This window comes from Mesoplodon bidens, assembly GCF_964165515.1.
Source record: "Mesoplodon bidens genome assembly, chromosome: 19".
NCBI classification, from domain to species: domain Eukaryota; kingdom Metazoa; phylum Chordata; class Mammalia; order Artiodactyla; family Ziphiidae; genus Mesoplodon; species Mesoplodon bidens.
In genome coordinates this window covers 10,357,094-10,368,256 of record NC_138179.1, presented here as the reverse complement: position 1 = coordinate 10,368,256, position 11,163 = coordinate 10,357,094, and the positions used below count along the sequence as shown (strand labels likewise).

At 50.2% G+C, this 11,163-nt stretch overlaps 1 pseudogene across 1 annotated transcript; it reads left to right on the top strand.

The window, feature by feature from the left end:
- The first annotated feature begins 9,003 nt into the window (after positions 1-9,003).
- LOC308606870 (elongation factor 1-delta-like) lies at positions 9,004-10,013 on the top strand (annotated as a pseudogene). The gene has a single exon. The product of its transcript is annotated as an elongation factor 1-delta-like (transcript).
- Positions 10,014-11,163: the final 1,150 nt, after the last annotated feature.

Here is an 11,163-nt window from a genome sequence, read left to right as displayed (position 1 = left end):
TGGATGCTATCCCTCCAGGGCTGAGGCCCTCACTACCCCAGCTGCCAGCACTGTTAACTACTGAGGTTCACAGCTGAGTCCTGCTTCAGGCATTTGCCCTCAGCTGAAAGCTGCCTTGTCAAAGCTGCCACCCCTTCCCTGGGAGCCCACATCCAATGACTGGACAATGGGGATACAAAGGTCTGGCTCCTTTGTCTCAATCTGGGACGACTCTCAAGGACCACTCCAGCCCCAGGACTCCCCATGGCATCGGCCGAGGCCTCTGTTGCAACTGCACCACGACGCGACTTCTCCCTCTGCCCCATCCTGCTTCTCTCACTCCCGTATAGGCATTCTTCCCGAGCACACACCCCTATAAACCTCCCCCACACAAAGTTAGGTCACAGAACATGTTACTAGGGGAATCTGACCTTTGATGGTCACACAGCTCAAAGGTGGCAGAACTTGAATGCTAACTCAGACTTGATCAACCTGAACATCCCTATTCTTTCTGCTCTTCCATACTGCCTCAGCCTTGACTTTGATCAGCCACAGGTAGGCTAGGGGCTGGGGATACCCAGATGAACATGACAGAGTCCTTGTCTTTGAGGCACTGCAATCCTCAAGGAGAAACAGCTCCCCCATCCAATTCACTGGTGGGAACAGAGTGCCAAGGGCAGAATGGACCAAGCACTGGAGGATCCCATGGGCAGCCTCACTAGGACATACTGCCTTAGGATCTAGACCACAAAAAGACCTCCTGCCAAATGTCAACAGAACAGGTCCCCTCCCCCAGACTCGGGACACAGACCCTGCGACTTCCAGAGAGGATCCCAGCCAGCAGGACCTACAGCAGCCCCTGCCTGGTTCCTTGAGTTCCTTGGGGTAATCCTGGACAAAAGAATTCTGAGGTGTGGTTTCGATAGAAAAGGACACAGACCCAACCTTGGCTGGGGTCTCTTCAGGCTTAGCCTGGTTCTCGATACGTGAAGACCCGATATCCCCCTAAATTGCCCTCCTCTGGCCTCTCCTGGGGCTTGTCTCTACTCTGATGGCCACCTTTACCTTTACCACAGTTTCTTTTCCTTCTTTCCTATGCCTCCCCCAGTTCCTGAGAGTCTTGAGAAGTTCTCCAAACATACTCACCCTTTCCTCCATAATTCCATTGCCCAGTCCCACCTCCCAGTCCTTCCTTCTGCCACTATTCCTGGCCATTCAGATGCTCAACAAACGTCATGAAAGGAAAAAGGAAGAAAGGAGGGAAGGGAAGAGCAAGGAGAGTGGGGAGAAAAAGATCAAATGACCAACTCATGATAGGGAGGCCCTGTATTCATCTGACTTAACTTCTAGGGCCTCCCAAACATCATTTAGGAATTTCTCCATCGCTCCTATATCCTCCAAGGCAGGTCCCTTGCCTCCATCTTACAGCTGGAAACACTGAGGCTCAAGAATAGAGGAGAAAGCTTTCCTGACTACACATTTAGAGGCAGCTGCAAGAGATTCCAATCTTGGGCATCCTAACTGCCTGGCTGTGCTGAGACCCTGGGTGTGAAATACTAATGGGCAGATTCCGCCCACACAGTGATCAGAGAGCAGGCGAACAGATGCTCACAGACAGATCAGCGGTGCATCAGCAGGCACCACTCCAGCATTCTTTATCATCCCACCCCCACTGGCTTCAGGTAAGGGCCACCAGGTCCCGGGAGCCGTGCAGTTTCTGAGGGGCTACAGCCCTGGTGTCCTCAGGCTGCACCATTCTACACTCATCCTCCTCCACCCAGCTGAAGAACAGAGGCCAAGCGCCAGCTCTGCTTCCTACCTCAGGAGCCTTGGCCAAGGCCCTTTCCTGCTCTGGCCTCAGTCTCCCTGCTTGTCAAATGTGAAAGCTGGACCTGATGAGGTTGGAGATGATGGAAGAAACCTAGACTCTAGAGGCACCAGCCTTGAGATTGACTCCGGACTCTGCCACTTGCCAATGGAGTAAACTTCAGCGAGTTATAACCTCAGTTTTCTTACCTGGAATGAAAGGCCATCAACACCTACCTCATGGAGTTGTTACAAGAACTGAACGTGACAATGGATATGAAATACCCGGCACAGAACATGTGTTGGATAAATATAATACAACCTTCCTTCCCTTTCCCGGCAGCCCTGCTTCTCTTAGGCTTAAGGCCTGATTCTTTTTTAGATTTTAAGCCCTGAAAGCTGGACATGGCAAATGTCCCTTAGCAAAATGTCTCTAGCATAAAGACATACTCGAGAAAGTGGTTTGCTGCCCCTGCCCCTGTCCCTGCCCCACGGAGAAGGCACAGCACAGACAGTGGCCATGACGGCCATGACAACAACGACAGCCAAGAACGCCACAGCGGGCTTTGCCCTCCTTCCCTCCAGCCTGGATGCCTGCCATCTTCATGCATTCCGTTCAGGCTGAAAGTTGGCACTCAGGCACCACAAGCCAGATGTTTGAGTTTTGTTAAGAGCGGCTTAAATAAAGCCTTTAAAACAATAATTCTCAGCCATCAGAGGGACATTCTCTTTCTGGCTTCATCTCGCTAACACACAAGATTTCTTTAAGATGAAAAGGGAGAGAAAAACAACCCCTCTACAAAGAAGGAACATTTTTAAAAACACATGGGGGGCTTCCCTGGTGGCTCAGTGGTTGAGAATCTGCCTGCCAATGCAGGAGACACGGGTTTGAGCCCTGGTCTGGGAAGATCCCACATCCCGCGGAGCAACTAGGCCCGTGAGCCACAACTACTGAGCCTGCGCGTCTGGAGCCTGTGCTCCGCAACAAGAGAGGCCGCGATAGTGAGAGGCCCGCGCACCACGATGAAGAGTGGCCCCCGCTTGCCACAACTAGAGAAAGCCCACACACAGAAACGAAGACCCAACACAGCCAAAAATAAATAAATAAATAAAATTTTTAAAAAAAACCAACACATGGATTTTGCCATGATGCTCTGGCCTTTCTGATATCGCCAACAAAAGAGAAAAGGAACTTAGGGAAAGAGCCAATTTTCTCCAGCCCTTGGCACACACCTGCAGCTCCAGAAGGTGTCTGGAGGAGCCTGGACAGGTGGTGGCCATCTGACAAACCCCCTAAGGCAGAGTTTAAAGGGATACATACGTGGATGACATTGGTGAGTTGGAGAATCTGTCTCCTTCTCCCTCCTGACCCCTCTTCTCCCAGTGGAAACTGCCAAAAGGGTGCCTCTGAGAAGGACAAAGCCTGCCCCTCCACCTCCCTGCATGATGGCACCTGGAAGGGAGACCTGAGGTTGGATGCCCTTTGCAGTCTAGAAGTGATCCTTCCCAAGAGAGGTGATACTGAAGGGAACACGCACGTGATGCAAAGCCACCCAGAAGTCTGTCATGAACACAGCTGTACATTTCTAAAAGCCAGTGACAACACATAAATACCTACTACTGTGAGTTAAATACCAGATTCCTAGAGACTGCTAGGCCTGGCGTAGCTTTAAGAACAGACCCTGTCTAGTAAGAGCCGTAAGAGGAACCTCGTGCTCAAAAGGAGAACAAAAGTTCCAGTGACAGTCAAGTGGCTCCTGTCAGACCTGTCCTCCCACACATAACAACTATAAACTCAGAGGACTTCCCTGGTGCTGCAACTGAGAGTTTGCATGCCACAAGGAGTCCACCTGCTGCAACTAAGACCCAGTGCATCCAAATAAATAAATATATTTTTAAAAAACCTATAAACTCTGGATAAAATATTTTAAAACTACCTAAAGACACTGGTAAAACAAAAAGCAGGCAGAAATCAGAGAGTAATTGACACTTGGAAGAAGGACAATGGGTGTATTTCATGTTTTTAAAGGATTCCTCCTGAGGGAAGACCACAGTCAGTGTCCTACAGGATAGTTCAATTTTTAGGAAACCTGCAGCCTTAGTGGCTTGAAGAATCAGAGAAAGTGTGGATGAACACAGCAGCTGAAAGTGATGGCAGAAATTCCAGAAAGGAGAGAGCCACAGAAATTAAGCTCTAACGTCTATGTATAAACTCTACCCAAATCTCTGGCTGATCCTTCAACATACATGCACAGGGAAGACTCCAAAAAGCCCAACTAAGATGACCAGAACTGAACTGAGATTTCAGCTGCTGCCCACCAGAGAGGAGATAAAAGTTTGAAGTGTGAGTTCAGCCAAATTAAAAACAAAAAATCGGCACTCTTTAGAGGAATATAGTAGGATCCAAAGTCTCTCCAATATATCATTCACAATGTCTAGGATATAATCCAAAAGTACTAGACATATGAAGAAACAGGAAAATATCACCATAACCAAAGAGAAATCAGTACAGACCAATGGTGAGATGACATTGTGGCTTTAATGGACATAAAAGAGACCCTGGAATAAGAAGTCACTTTTCAGGGGAAGCTCTGACTCTGAGATCAGACAGACCTGGACTTGTGTCCCAGCTCCACCACTCCCAGCTCTGTGACCTGGGACAGCCCTTCTACTTCTCTGAGCTTCACCTTCCTCATCTACCAAAAGACAGTAACACTGCCTTCCTCCCATGATTATTATGGAACCAAACAGAAAAATGAACATGAAAGCACCTGGAATGGCATTTGGTACACAGTATGAGCTCAATAACTATTTGTTGACCCTAAATAATGATTCCCAAGTCAACAGTGCGTCTTCACCCTTACCTCAGGAGGCTTTAAGCCCCTTGACATTCCATGTCCTTTGGTTCTTAAAATGGGAATGTTCCACATTGTATAACCTGAGCTCTGGGGAAATTTTTCTGATACATTCTAAGGGACAGTCCCACCCATCTAAGTCAGAAAAATGCACACATCTAGCCCTATCTTCAGTAGGGCCTTGGAAGAGATCAAGAGAAAGCAGTAAGGCCCCCTACGTAGAAATCACTTTATTAAGTGGTTGTTTGAACAAAACCCTGCCTCCTCCAAGCTCTGGACCCTAAATCTCCACCCTCAACTAGGAATGTGTTGATCAGGAACTGAGTTACCCAGATAGTTTATAGGATTAGATGTTGTTCAAGTTGGAAGAGACTGAGAGTTGACTTGGTCTAATCTCTTCATTTCAGACATGAGGAATCTAAAGCCCAAGAAGGAGAGGTGATTGAGGTTGATTCCTATGGAAAATTAATAAAAGAATCTACCACCTCGACACAACACCTTAGAGGATTACAAACACATATTCGTTCATAATTTTATTTCAGTCATATCACAGTTTATGAGCTGTATGAGTAAGTATGAGAGGGGTTGATGGAAGGGAAAGCCATTCCCATTTTTCAGATGAGGCAACTGAGCCCTAACAGGTGATGTGAACTTTTTCCATGACACCCAGACAAGCAGTGTCTACTTGGGGCTCATCCCTACTTTCTCCATCCCTGATCCTCAGACATAAGCCATTTTTATTAGACCTTGTACCTGTGAATGCAATGCTTGGAGTCCATCCCAAGTGGAGGAAACTGGACAGAAGGTGAAACTATCCAGGAGGAACCATGCTGGGGAGGTGACAGGGACAAGACACTACCTGTCAGCCATGGGAGCAAAGCCAGTCAGATTCCCATCCCACCCCACCTCTACTGGGACCCATAAAATTTCAGGGGCTTTGACCTTGGGGTGGCCTTTGGGATGTCCCTCTGGGCTGCTAGGATTGGATTTATGTGAAGTATCTCACCACCTTCAGACTGTGGGCCCCACCTGGAAGACTGGAAAAAACTCAAAAAGAAGCCTCTTGGACAAGTGGGAGTCTCTCTCTCTCTGTCTCTCTCTGTCTCTCTCTCTCTCTCTCCCTGGAAGGCCAGCTAAGCCTCTCCATTCTGGCTGTGTGCCCCCCAAGGCTGGAGAATGTGCCCCCTCTCTGCCTTCACCTCCCTTCCGTTGGGTACCCAGCCAAGGCCAGGCCACAGGGAGACCAAATTAGGATTTGTGGGCTGGACCCTCCCTCTGATGCCTGAGGAGTCCCTGCCCCCTCAATGGACAACACTTGTCCACTTGTCCAGGGCACAGACAACTTCCCACAAAGCTAGTGGTCTGGGTGCTAAGGCCCAGGCTCCCTATGCTCTCTCCAGCCCCACTAGCACCTCTGCCTCCCCCAACTGTGCCCCCAACCCTTCAGAGCAGTCCTCCAGCCTTCCCCACCCCCCACCATGCTGCTATTCTGAGCTGCTCATAAATTGCCAAGTTTGACTCATTTTTCTTCATAAATCCAGAGCTTCCAGCCTCCTGTTTGACTTGTGTTCCCGAATTATCCATGAAATTCTCAATGGCTCATTCAATAGCCAAGCAGAGGTCCCCCTCAGCCTCTACGAAAAGCCACCAGAGGCTGAGACGAGTGATGCTGGGGGATCCAAAGACAGGGGGTGTCCAGGCTCTGGAGAGGCGGCAAACTTCAGAGACATGACAGGAAACTTAAAGAGTGAGGGGAAGCAACTGGCCAGGTCTGGAGAAGCCATTCTGCCACCACCAAAGGAAGTGGAATCAGAGAGGGAAACGGACTTAGCTGAGGTCACACAGCCTGTTCTTGGAATAATGATAAGCCCTTTGGCATTTCTTGGAAGCCAGGATCATCAGTACAGAGAACATTAAGACCAGAAGGAAACTACAGATTCACTTGAGTTTTCTTTTAGAATTTGTGTGTGTGTGTTAAAATATACATAACATACATTTTCATTACTGTACATCTATCACCACCATCTATCTCCAAAGCTTCACGTGATTTTACAGACTGAAAACCCAAGAGCAGAAAGACCAGAGGACCAGCTCAGGGCTACATAGCACGTCTGTAGCAGAGGCCAGGTTAGCATTTGTCCAACAAAGTGTCGCCCAGAGGCAGATACACCTGTGCGGACAGAGGCTGAGTGCGTGCTACAGAAGAGAAAGGGCTCCTCCACAACTCTCCCCCCACCGCAGGGCCCTCACCTGACAGGCAGCCCCGCCTCCTGTGCACCTGCTCATCCCCTTCCTCCATGAACTTGAGAAATGGCCCCAGCTGCATCTGAGCCAGCAAACACAGCCGGGGTCTCAGCCCCCGGTGGGATTATGGAAGCCATCCATCTCCGGGTGAGAGCTTAAACACATCTACATAATCACCTCCCCTCGACCCTGCTGCTCCCACCATTTCTCATGAAACCTCACTGAGGCTCTGATTCTTTCTTTTTTTCTTTAATCAAAAACATGAACCGACACCACCCCTCCTCCCCCAAGTCAGGGGAAGGGTGGTGCTATTTAGATCCAGGACTTCGGTATGACACAGGCTAGATTAGACCCTGGGAGGGGGACAGTGATAAAATACATCTCCCCAACACACACATACACACATACACACACACACATGTGTGAGCATTTAATTACCATGAGAAATTGCTTCCTGACAATAAATGCCACCCCACTCTCTCTCTTCTCCAGCCAGACGGCTTTTGCTGGAATATTTGTCCCCATAATGAGTCCTCAGCTTCTCCCTGAATAATTCATACATAGGTAGGGCTGGGTCTTGTAGGGAGGTTTGGGATGAAGTGGAGGAGTCAGGGAAAGCCCCCAGGGCTGGCCAAGGTAGGGACTCAGGCCAGTCTACCAGGGGTGGGAAGGGAGAACATCTCTCTGAAAAGAGGACATTTAAGCTGACAGCTGAAAGTTTTAAAAACCCAGTCATGAGAAGAGGGGGGAGGGGAAGGCATTCCCAGCAGAGGGAAAAGCATGTGCTAAGGTCCCAAACCTGGGCCACAGGTCTCAGGCCACCTGCACCCCCTTGTCCAAATCTGTCTCTTCTTGGAAGGATTTCCCCCTGCCCTGCTCACCACTGCCTCCTATCCATGAACAGTTAAACAGTGCTTCATAGCTAGCAAGGAGTTACCCCACAATCACCTGTGAGATGGATCAGGAAACGTTCCTTTAGAGATGAGGAAGGTGCAGGTTAGAGGGTCAGAGGACCCTCCTGCCAGAGGACCCTGCATTCCAACTGCCCACCGGGCTCTTTGTGGGAAGTCAGGGTCCCTGAGAGACACTCTTCTGCAGAATAGCCCAGCAAGAAAGGTACAGGCTCTGGAATCACACTCCCTGACTTCACATCCTAGCTCCTTCCCTTACTAGCTGTGCCTCCGGGGCAGTTCACTCCACCTGTCCCAGCCTCCCTTTCCTCACCGGTAAAATGAGGTTAGTATTTTTCCCCACTGGATAAAGTTGCTCTGTAGAGTAAACACATGGCACGGTGCCCAGCACATAGCAAGCACTCAAAAATAACATAAATAAGATTAGTACTATTCAGGTTCAGGCACAAGACAAGATTGGGTTTTTAATTTGTCTTAAAAATGAAATACACACCCTCCAATCCACACATTCACAGTTTTTATATAAACCAAACACTGTCTCCATCCTATTCCCCTTCCTCCCCACCCTCTGTGAATGGCTGAAACTATTGGCCACTGCCCCATGGGAAGAAAGCCCCAGGTTGCTGTGATGACCCATTAAGATGACATACAGAGTGGCTCTGCACACTGGATGGGGCCACACAAATGGTCTTTGTTGATGAACATGCTCTTAAAGCACCAAACTCATTATCTGATGCTCCTGGGCCCTACTGGTCCCTCTACCTCTATTTTTCAGTTGTAAGCAAGCAGCCATATAGCTGCAACCAAAGTCACGGACAGACTTTTGTGTCGTAATCAAATGAAACTTGCAGCAAAGCTAATCAGCCACACGCAGGAGCTGTGGGTTATGATTATTCTGCTACTTGGAGATAAAAGCTCATTGGAAAGCAACAGCTCAGAGAGGAAGTGCTTCTGTTTCTCTCCTTAGTCAGTTCTGAATCTCTCAGTGAGGGTGGCATTAGACTGAATCCGTATCACAGACACATATGCTGACATTCATGCTCAAGAAATTCCAGACCCTGGATCCATCATCATCCAGGGCTCCCTGGGGCCCCCACCCCTCCCAGCACACAGGTTGAGTCTCCTTGGGTCTGCAAGTGGGTCTCTTTCATCCCTCCCTTCGTAAGGGTGTCTAGAATGTCAGCTCACCCATCAGTCTCAGGGAAGGCAGTACAGAGGACATCGATCCTGAACTAGAATGTCTTGGATTCAAATCTTGGCTCAGGCCCTTTCCTCTGCCGTCACGCAGGCCGAGCCCTCCTCGTTGGTCGCTGTGTCCTTGGCTGGTGTGAAAATGGCCACAAACTTTCTAGTGCACGAGAAGATCTGGTTTGACAAGTTCAAATATGATGATGCAGAAAGGAAATTCTATGAGCAGATGAACGGGTCCGTGGCTGGCTCCTCACGCCAGGAGAACGGCGCCAGCGTGATCCTCCGTGACATCATGAGAGCCAGAGAAAACATCCAGAAGTCCCTGGCTGGAAGCTCAGGCCCTGGGGCCTCCAGTGGGCCCGGTAGAGACCAGAGTGAGCTTGTCATCCGGATTGCCAGCCTGGAAGTGGAGAACCAGAGCCTGCGAGGGGTGGTGCAGGATCTGCAGCAGGCTGTCTCCAGGCTGGAGGCCTGGCTGAGTGCGCCAGAGAAAAGCTCGCCCACCCAGCCACAGCTCTGCAGACCCAGCGCGTGTCTCCCATGCGCCAAGTGGAGCCCCCCACCAGGAAGGCAGTCACCGTCACAGAGGACGACGAGGACCATGACACTGACCTGCTCGGCAGCGATGAGGAGGAGGACAGGGAGGTTGCCCGGCTGCGGGAGGAAAGGCTGCAACAGCATGCCGAGAAGAAGGTCAAGAAGCCTGCCCTGGTGGCCAAGTCCTCCATTCTCCTGGACATCAAGCCTTGGGATGACGAGACGGACATGGCCCAACTGGAGGCCTGCGTGAGCTCCATCCAGCTGGACGGGCTGACCTGGGGTGGGGGGGGCCTCCAAGCTGGTACCTGTGGGCTACGGCACCCACAAGCTGCAGATCCAGTGTGTGGTGGAGGACGACAAGGTGGGCACGGACCTGCTGGAAGAGGAGATCACCAAGTTCGAGGAGCATGCGCAGAGCGTGGACACTGCTGCTTTCAACAAGATCTGAGCCCTGGCATCGGACTGAGCGTGTGAAGCCTTGCAGCCAATTAAGACTGAGATTCCAAAAACACAAGAAAACGAATCTTGGCTCAGCCACTCACTAGCTACATGGCCTAGAATGAGTCACTTATCTTCTCAAGACCTTGGTTTCCCCATCTGTACGTGAGGTCAGTGTAAGGATAAATGAACTAGCATATGCTTTAACAGAGTGGTACATCGTTGGACTTTGGTATCAGATGCTTGGATTCATATCTCAGCTTGGCTACTTGCAGGTTGTGTGGCCTTGGGCAAGTCATTTGACCTCTGTGAGCTTCAGTCTCCTCGTCTGTTACACCAGGCTAGAAACAGTATCTACCGCCTAGGGTTGTTATGGGCGAGATAGGGATGTTGCATTAAAAAGTGCTAAAAGGAGTGCCTGACACGCGTGGCACACGCATCAAATGTTTGCTGTAGTGGTTGTTAGCACGACTACCAGTCCGGTGCTTGGCTCATCTTAGGCACTCCTCTCAAACATGCAGGCTCTCTGCTCCCATCTGAAGGGACAGCCTGGGAGTCCCAGGTAACAGGAGCCCTGGAGGCCACAGACACACCCACACGGCAGGAGGTAGTAACACTGATACTGGGTTTCCTCTGGGGTAAGGTGAGGCAGGGAACTCTGGACAGGGAAAAGTCAGGGAGGGAATCAGAGAGGTGGGAAGGACAGGGATCAGGCAGGGCTGGCTCCAGAGGTCAGGGCCGGGACTTGACAGAGCTGCTGGACCCAAACATGTGGGCCTTCACCCTTGGCAACTCTGAGACCAAGATGCCCAGCAGCCCTGACTTTGAAATGTGTTCCATTCAACTGTGAATGAATAATTTACAGCCTTTGATCTTATATTGCTGAGGAGAAGGCGAAAGAGAAGACCATGAGGGCATCGGGAACCAGAAGATGGGAAAGGAGGAGAGGAAATAACCCCTTGTGGCCTATCTGGACTGTGAAGTCTCCTCAGAGACAATTCCCATAGCCTGGGAGCTGGCAGGCCCGCTGATCCTTCCTCACTGGGCGACCAGACAGCAAGAGCCACATGAACAGGTTTGGGCCAGTGCATCAGTAAGCTCAGCAGGAAAGAGAAAGGAAAAGTGAATAACCCCGCGAGCAGTGAAGGTGTGATGATTTAGCAGCGCAGCCAAATGACTTCCATTGCCCCTGCTTAGAT